Source organism: Pinus tabuliformis, chromosome 8, assembly GCF_031772625.1.
Source record: "Pinus tabuliformis cultivar Carrire ecotype Pingquan chromosome 8, CPIR1, whole genome shotgun sequence".
Classification (NCBI taxonomy): Eukaryota; Viridiplantae; Streptophyta; class Pinopsida; order Pinales; family Pinaceae; genus Pinus; species Pinus tabuliformis.
Genome location: NC_142294.1, coordinates 575,135,898 through 575,144,809, shown reverse-complemented (window position 1 = coordinate 575,144,809; position 8,912 = coordinate 575,135,898). Strand labels below are relative to the sequence as shown.

Sequence of the window (8,912 nt, the reverse complement as noted above, 5' to 3'; positions counted from 1 at the left end):
AGCCTCATATCCTGGCTTGAAATGTCATCTATGCATTTTCAAAGCCTTGTCCTCTCTCCAGGTCACCTATACCTGAAGAAGAAATATGATGCATCACTATAGACTAGGGGCTTTCTGGATTTGATTCATCTCGTTATGAGTGAGTGCAGAGATAGGTACATGGATGAGACAAGGCATGACAACAAACAGGATGAATAAGGAGCGCATGTTAGGAGACGTTTTCATGAAAGGATGAACATGTGAAGCATGCCAAGTACCAGTGAAGGGGATACATGCACATGCAACATCAGGCAAACACTAAGACCATCGAAGACTCTGCACACCTTGTCATGCAGAGGTGAAGCTATGATACACCAAGAGAAAACTCATCACTCAACAACACAGTAGATCGACATGAACACCACCATCAACATGAACATTCCAGCAGTGTCATGTCGATTCATGTCATGAGTCGTCTCGACCACATCAATACTATGGGTCATGCTGCTGTAATCAATGTAATGTAATGTGGAAGTGAAAGATACCCACATACGAAGTTGAAGAGTCATGTCATTCGAGGAGTCATGTAAGTCAAACATTCATGAGGGAAGTTGAAGAGTCACAAGGGTCAAGTTCACCCTTAGCTATATATACCCCTCAGTTGTACATGAAAGGACTTTTTTGCCTTGGATCGTCCCACACAACCTTGAGAGTCTATAGAATTTTCTTTGAGGAGTGAGTAGTGGTTCCAATGCCCCACTATCGTGGTTAGTGATGTATGGTGTACGAATGTGTCTTGGAACTTCCCCTTAATTCAGAAGCCTGTTAAGGGGCCAAAAGATTTTCACACATTTATTGTATTTGTTTGTAAGACTATTATTTGGACACTTGTAATGCATGTTGTTTTAACTTGTACTAAGATAGTTGAACTATTTCGGTTGTTCTAGTGCCTATGTTGTTGGATATGTTGTATCAATTGTTAACGTTGTCCCTCTCATGTGGATTTTTCCATCATACACTAGACAAATTCATTCTTGTAAACTTGTTATAACGACCATTGCACTTGTGTGGACTACTCCACTGGGTGTTGTACGTGCTATCTCTTTACCTTGTGTTTGTGGTTGTCGCAACTGTGTGGACTACTCCGCCAGAAGTTGCGCAAATCCTATTGTGTTGTGTGTCTCTAACAGAGTTGGGCTATTCCCTTTCGACTTGAGACTCATTCTCACCCTCTCCCTCTACAGTGAAAGAATTTAGACACAAGTTACACTAAGAACTCACCAGGCACACGAACCTTGTTGTGTGAAGACTAAATATACCACTCTCATGTGATGGCATGCAAGAGATAAGGCATATCTTTAAGATAATGGAAACTGATACATCATACCAGATTGGACTCGTGCACCAAACGGTGTGAGGTCTATTTGGGACTTCACACCGGCGAGATCCGCTGAATGTTGGCGGGTCCAGCACTGTCAATAGGATGATAGCCTTGAACACATGTTAGTAAAGGAGTGTCGGGAACAATCTGTCATCATCACTCTTGGGATTCCAATAATTGTAATATCATGTTGCATGCACGAGATCAAGCGATGCCTTAGTTTAGTAACTTTGAAACCCCTTTGTTATCTTAATCTAGCATATGGTCTATTTTACAACTTTGGGTTTATGTGCTTGACTATACAAGTTGCGACATTGTAAATGGACTTGTTATTAGGCTTATTTTTCTATATTTGTTAACTTTGGCTTTATTGAAATTTGTTTTTGGTACTAGGGAGGCTTATTGGATGAGGTGGTCTGCTTCTATGTGAATTATCTATTACCTGTCTCAAATTGTTTCTTGCCCCGAGTGAAAGTTGTGCCATCCCTCTTACGACTCTGGTCATCAGTGCTTGGCTAGTGTTTGAGCAATTGTGTCTTCCCTGTTGCACTTAATTCTGGGTCACACTTGGTTTTATCCTTACGAGCAAACCCTTATGCAACTTCAACACATAAGAAGTAGAAGAGTAAGGAGGGGGTGGCCAAGGCTTCTAGGTCTGTATCTAAGCCCAAAAACAAACTGAGGACGTTGTTGAATATTTTCAATTAGTCATCCCCACTGATGTTCAAAACAAAATTTAGACCCTTGGAAACATCAAACCCTGATATAAACATGCCCTTTTTGAAATACATTTAACAAAGGAGTTTCAACAGTTGATTTTCAACCTTGACTATACTAGGGAATGAAAAAAGTAGTGCCTTCAAGAATTATTTCTCTACTGGAAATTCAAAACTATGATTATCTAGATTCTAATGGAACAATAGGTTGATCAATATAATATTTTCTCTTTTCTTTAGGATGTGAGAAGAGAACAGAGGAATATGTGGTTCCATATGGAAAGAATGGACCCTCGCTTGGCTCAAAATGAATGTCATATTTCAGGCATATCCACTTCAACTTCTCCCCTAGGTTCTAGTGTTGGAGATCCAACACTAGTCACTACTTTTAATTCCAATATACTATATGTTTGTTGAGAGTATTTTGTGGCATGACAATTTTGTAGACTCTCTAGTTATATTGCAAATGATTTAATTTATGTAGTTTTGGACAAATTACTCTATAGATAGATGGTCAAAAACACATGGTTTTTCATTTGAAAAATTAACACCATCTTTTGTAAATATGATTAATAATGAACAATTGAATTATATATAGAAAACTTTAATTTTATAAAGTAATATGATCTCAGCTAAATAAAATATTACCTATTATAATATTATATATTAATGTGTTCAAAATGTATTATCACAAGAATAGAAAACATATCAAAATTATTATGATATTTGATGGTTACTATGATATTATGTCTATATAACAAATTACTATGATAATATATCCACTTGTCAAATTATTGCGTCCAATTATCAGGCCAATAGGCCTTCTTTTCAATTAGTTTAGTAGTCTACACTTTGATTCTTTGATTGACATCTGGCGTCAACCTGGCATATGGTGTGATTGACATCTGGCATCTGCTCTTGGTCTGACATATGGTCTTGTTCTGATTGAAATCTGTTCTCTGACATCTGGCTAAATATCTCGGACTATTTCTCCCTCACCAAAACCGCTTTCCAATTTCTGCTCTTCCACGATGACCTGCTTTCTGCTTTCTGCTCTTCCACGACCTGCTGCCATAACAATGGCAGTGGTTTCCGCTGTGCACGACCTACCTTGCTTCCATAAAAATGAATTTATCTCTCGGTTGTTCAGTGCTCATTCACTATTTTTCTATACCTGTTCTATTCTGCTATACCCTATTTACAGCTCAGTTGTTTTGTTCAGAAGTTGTTCATTCAGGGATCGGAGTTCAATGGTTATTTTGTTCAAAGTTCATTGGTTCAGTGCTTAAAGTTCAGTGAGTTGTTCGTTCAGTGAGTTGTTTGTTTAGTGCTCAAGAGACCAAAGAAGGAGCGCTAAAGCCCTTTCAGTAACATCTTGGGTTGCCTTCTTTCCAATTTCATAGCCCTTGTTTGTTGTTTCCACTTTTAACTACACCTACTACGTTCTCATTTTGGCACATTTCACAGGAATTCAAACGCATAGATTGGGATTTTTGCATGAATATTATCATTTATGCCCATGGAACATTTTTAAGTTTTTTAACTATGAGATTCTAATTGCCTCAGGTTCCTTGCCCTATTTAATTATGACTACCAATGATATAAGCATCAATAAAGGGCTCATAAGATTCAATGAGGATCACACAAAAAAATTATGCTACAACATGTGCTAGAAGACATTTTTTCCACTCTCTTTTCCAATTTCAACCAAGTTTTGAAGTCGTGGCTCCAATAGCTGTCAAATTCCTGTCAATATCTAGCCAGGAAAGTTCACTTTTTTTTTTTTTAATTTTCACTCAAAGTATTAAGAAAAGCATACCTTGACACCACAAAAGGAAATCTTTATTTGGCTTGACATATTTTCAACCTTACTGGTGAACCAACTCCAGGTTGAAAGGAATAATTGTTGACTGTCCATGCATGTTTTATCAGTAGGGGTTATTGTTGTGATTTGACCTATTTATAGATCAGTACACTTATAGGATTGATATCGTACAAATTGAATTAGTAGTTATTTAACTTCGTAATTCTAGATATTTTGGGTTTGTGATGTAAATCTTCTTTGGTTTTGCCCAATAAGTTATTAAGTGGTTGGTTGATATCCTAGTTCATCTGCTAATAAGGCATTCATGAAATAGAGATACTCTACAAAATTGGACATTATTGGCTTACTCATTCTGATAATACTAACACGACACTTTCCTCTACCTAATGGTTTCTATTTTCATTGTAACGTAGCTGGAGATTCGTTACAAGGACCCTACGTTTACTATCTTTACAGCATGTATGGTTTCAGCAAAGGAGATATTGGAAGACTCTTCATTGCAGGCTTCGGGTCATCTATGTTATTTGGCACGATTGTGGGATCTTTAGCTGATAAACAGTAAGATATTAACACTCCGTATGGTTTGTAGTTGTGCACTTGTATTGTGGCAATTACTGAGAACAAAAATAACTAATAAAATAGATCTATTCTAATATGTTGTTCTATCTGCAGGGGTCGGAAGAGGGCTTGTATAACATACTGCATAACGTATATATTGAGTTGTATTACAAAGCATTCTCCTGAGTACAAAATATTGATGATTGGCCGTATTCTTGGAGGCATTGCCACATCTCTTCTATTTTCAGCTTTTGAATCATGGCTTGTTGCTGAACATTTCAAGGTAATGAATATATCCATCTTGCACAAAAAGTTGGGGTACTTTCTACATGTTTACATCATGTGCATGCAGCAATACTGAAAGACCTAGTGTATTTAGAATTATTTTTCATAGCATGTAGTTTCTCTCTCTCATTAATGTGTTGTTGGAGTTGGCCTGAAATCTGAAGACAATTTTTACCTTTGTAGAAAGAAATACAAGAAAAATTAGCAAGGCATATGCTAAGATATTCTGGTCACTTGAGGTTTTTTTGGTTTCTTACAGAGGATTTTTAGTCCACAATGGTTATCATTCACCTTTTCAAAGGCAATATTCCTTGGCAATGGTCTTGCAACCATTCTCTCTCGGTTGTTTGCCAATAACCTTTCTGACACTCTAGCCTTTTGTCTAGTTTCTCTGTTTGATGTTGCAACATGCTTCTTAGCTATAGGGATGGCCATTATCTTCTCCACCTAGATGGAGAACTATGGAGATCCTTTGTAGAATAAGGATCTACTGACTCAGTTCAAGGGTGCTACCACAGATATTACTTAAGATAAGTGTTTAAACTCTGTCATCTCCAAATATCTTGCCTTCTTTGAACTATACGTCAGATAGACAGATTATGGTAGAGCTTTTCCTTATGTTTAGTCTTGACAACTATGTTGCTCATTTTGGTGAGTAGATGAGAAGATTGCATTGCTGGGAGCTATACAGTGCTTACTTGAAGGTTCAATGTACACATTTGTATTTCTTTGGACACCTTCTCTGAGCCCAAATGAACAAGATATTCCTCATGGGTTCATATTTGCAACATTTATGTTGTCTTCAATGTTGGGAAGTTCCCTTGCCTCTAGACTCCAAGCTTGCCAAGCAGTCAAGGCGGAGAGCTACATGCAGATTGTATTCCTTGTTGCTACGGGATCCTTCCTCCTTCCTCTCATAACTATTGTATGTCTTAGCTTTACTATTCCTTTGTGTCTTCTGATAGAGTTCATTTATATGAAACATCAGCATACTGTGGATCTGAGGACATTTTGTGTGCTTGCTATGAGCAGTTCCTTTTAGAGCCCAGCACAGAAAAAGGTGGAAGCATTACACCAGGAGGGCATCTCCAGCTTCTTGGTTTCTGTGTGTTTGAGGCCTGTGTGGGAATTTTCTGGCCCTCGATTATGAAAATGCTATCACAATACATTCCTAAGGAGTCTAGGAGCACAATTATGAACTTCTTCCAGATACCTTTGAACATATTTGTCTGTGTTGTGCTTTACAATGTAAGGCCACAAGACCTTCTAATCTCATTTTATAATATGGATGTCATGAGCAGGAGCATTGTATTGTATATAAATGAGGATTAACAAGTCTTATTAACTAAGGAACTTTTTGTTTTGGAATGTTTTATGGAATTTTTTGGAAACCATTTAAAAGTTTTGAAATCACTCAAACTTTTCTTTCTTTTCTTCTTTATGAAAGGTCAATGCCTTCCCAATCATAGTCATGTTTGGTATGTGTGCCATCTTCCTCTTCATGGCATCAGTTCTCCAAAGGCGGCTCATGGTTGTTGCAAAGAGTCACAAGACAAGTAAGTCTTACAAACTTCTGTCAAGTAACTAATTTTAAGCTGAGTCACAAGTCAAGTAAGATGCACACACTTCTTTGTCATGTAACTGATGTTAGGTATGTGGAAAGTGTTGGATTTTTATTTTTCTATGATTTTGATCTTCTTTCTAGGTTTTTTATCAATGTGTTCATACAATTCCCTTCTTATTTGCAGAATCTCTTGATAGTTGGGGTGTAACCAAGGAGTGGGATACAGAAGCAGAGCCCCTCAATCTCTGAAATGAAGAAGTTTTGTAGAAGGTAACTTGAAATATTTGCATGGGTTGTGAAAAGAGTCATCAATAATTCCCTTGCAAAAATTGTATTCTTGGGCTGGCCCATGAACTGTTTTTGCTAAATCATTTTGTCACATAAAATAATAGGCAGTTTTATTCATCTATTGGAGAAGGTAAAGAACTTATTCATTGTAGAACTTCAGTTGGAGATATTAATGTTTTTTGTCTAACTGATTAAGATCCCTCAGAAGACAATTATTATAAGGTGTAATTTTGTTGTGGAATTTTATTTTTCAACCATCCTGAACCCTAGCTTGTCAGAGGACAAGTGGTATACTAACTAGGCTTTATTTTAGCCAATTGTTATCTAGGTAAGGTAAATTATCTGCACGCTCCTTTTTGCTCAGCAATTTGGTGTAGAGCTTTGTTTGTAACTCCAATGATTTATTAATTAACTCACCCTGGTCCACTAGGTGTGTGAAAAGTTCTGTTAGTGTATTGCACATTTGAATTACTTGTTTATTTTAGTACTTGGCTTTTGTTATTTCTTGCACATTTAAATATTGGGGACTGATAAATGCTAGCAAGATTGGAAAAGAAAATGTTGGCTGGTGTTTTAGGCTTGACTTTCATGCAAATTATCAATATTGTGTGGAGGAATTCCATGTTCCATGCTTAATGACATAAATGAGACACTTTCTTGGAACTTTTGAACTTGGAAGTTTCATCAATCTAGTGGAAAATATAGCAGTGCCAATAAATTTTCATCACCTGTTGTTATATGACCTCACAAAACTACAAGGCACTTGGTTTTGTGGAATGTGTAGAAATTAGAAGGAAGAATATTGGATTGGAAATCCCATGGGAACTATTGGAAGTGGTTTATCAGTGTAAGGAAAAATGTTGTGGTTGTGATCAACTATTCAGTACTTGTGGCCTATGACTTCCCTAAACAGAAAGACAATCAGTTATATGGAATGTGAAGAGATAGAAAGCACAATAGCAATTTGGTGAGATACATGAAACCCATGACATAGGCTAACTAGGAATCCATCTTGCATTTCCCCACATATTGAGAAACTCTGCCAATGTATCATAATGATTTGAAACTCAAATTATTATAATTTTTTTTACCACATTAGTTTTTTAATTGTTGCATGTTCAAGGTAACTATATATACAATATACAATTATTTTCACAAACATAAATTTGTGTTGGCTTACATTTCTGGTAAGTCGATAAAAAGTTGTGAACATGGCTGTCCATAACTTGAAGGGGATTGTTTGGTTTGTGAATAAGGTGAACAGGGTCATAATCAATAAATTTTCAGTGCAAGAATGTTTATGAACTTATAGATATATAATTTCAGAGCAAAGTATCAAGCAAAATACACACTTTTAAGGCATAAATGGTAGGTTTTGCAAAATGTGTAGCTATCTTCTTCCCAATATAAATATATAAAAGGGGAAAACTTCTGTCCATCAAATGTGGATTTTGGCCTCTTTTTGCGCTATGGTTGCTGGAGGTGTTATTCCTACTTGTGTTTTTCTATTGCTCTTGATTTTCTTTGCTTTTATTATTTTCTTGATGTCCAATCCCAAGATGATGTCCCAGAACCTTCCCTTGTACACATTGTCCTACTTCAATGAAGTAAATATGAAGTTACATTCTCTCATTTCATATCCAAAACTAAAATGTGCCGATATATGTGATTAGCCACAACATTTTGTTGCAACGTGAAATGCCTAGAGCTTCCGACCTAATGAACACTACAGTGATATCAGACACCTTTCCAAGTCATGGAGTGTTTTGGAGCTTATTCTTTTTGGTTAACTTTTCACTAAAATGCAAAACGTGGATTTTCACCAACTGAACATGCAACTATTCTTCAAGGAATCCTGCAGCTGGTTACAACTTCATTATACTTGGTACTTGCGTTTGACTGTCTCCTGCTGCTTTTAAGTAGCAAGGTCCCATGGTTGAATTATATGTGATACCCCACAACATTTTGTTGTAAGAAGAAGTGTCCAAAGCTCCGTACCTAATGGACCATCACAATGATTTCCCAAGTCCTATTATGTTCTTAATTGTCTTTGGCATTTTGTTCTGTGGTAAGCTCTCTGATGGCTTTGTTTGTGACGGTTGTTTATGCAATCTTCATTCCTTTCTTTAGTAAAAGATGCAACTATCCTTCATGGACTGTCTTGTATTGTTGGTTATAAACCTTATAACAGATGATTTCTTATGACTAAATGATCATTCTTAGTTTATTCAGAAATAATTAGATCCTGTTTACTCTTTACTTTTCCTTTATTTATAATAGATATAATACAAATAATAACAATAATAAATAAAATAA

At 36.4% G+C, this 8,912-nt stretch overlaps 1 pseudogene; it reads left to right on the top strand.

The window, feature by feature from the left end:
• Positions 1-431: 431 nt before the first annotated feature.
• LOC149236790 (uncharacterized) lies at positions 432-6,557 on the top strand (annotated as a pseudogene).
• Positions 6,558-8,912: the final 2,355 nt, after the last annotated feature.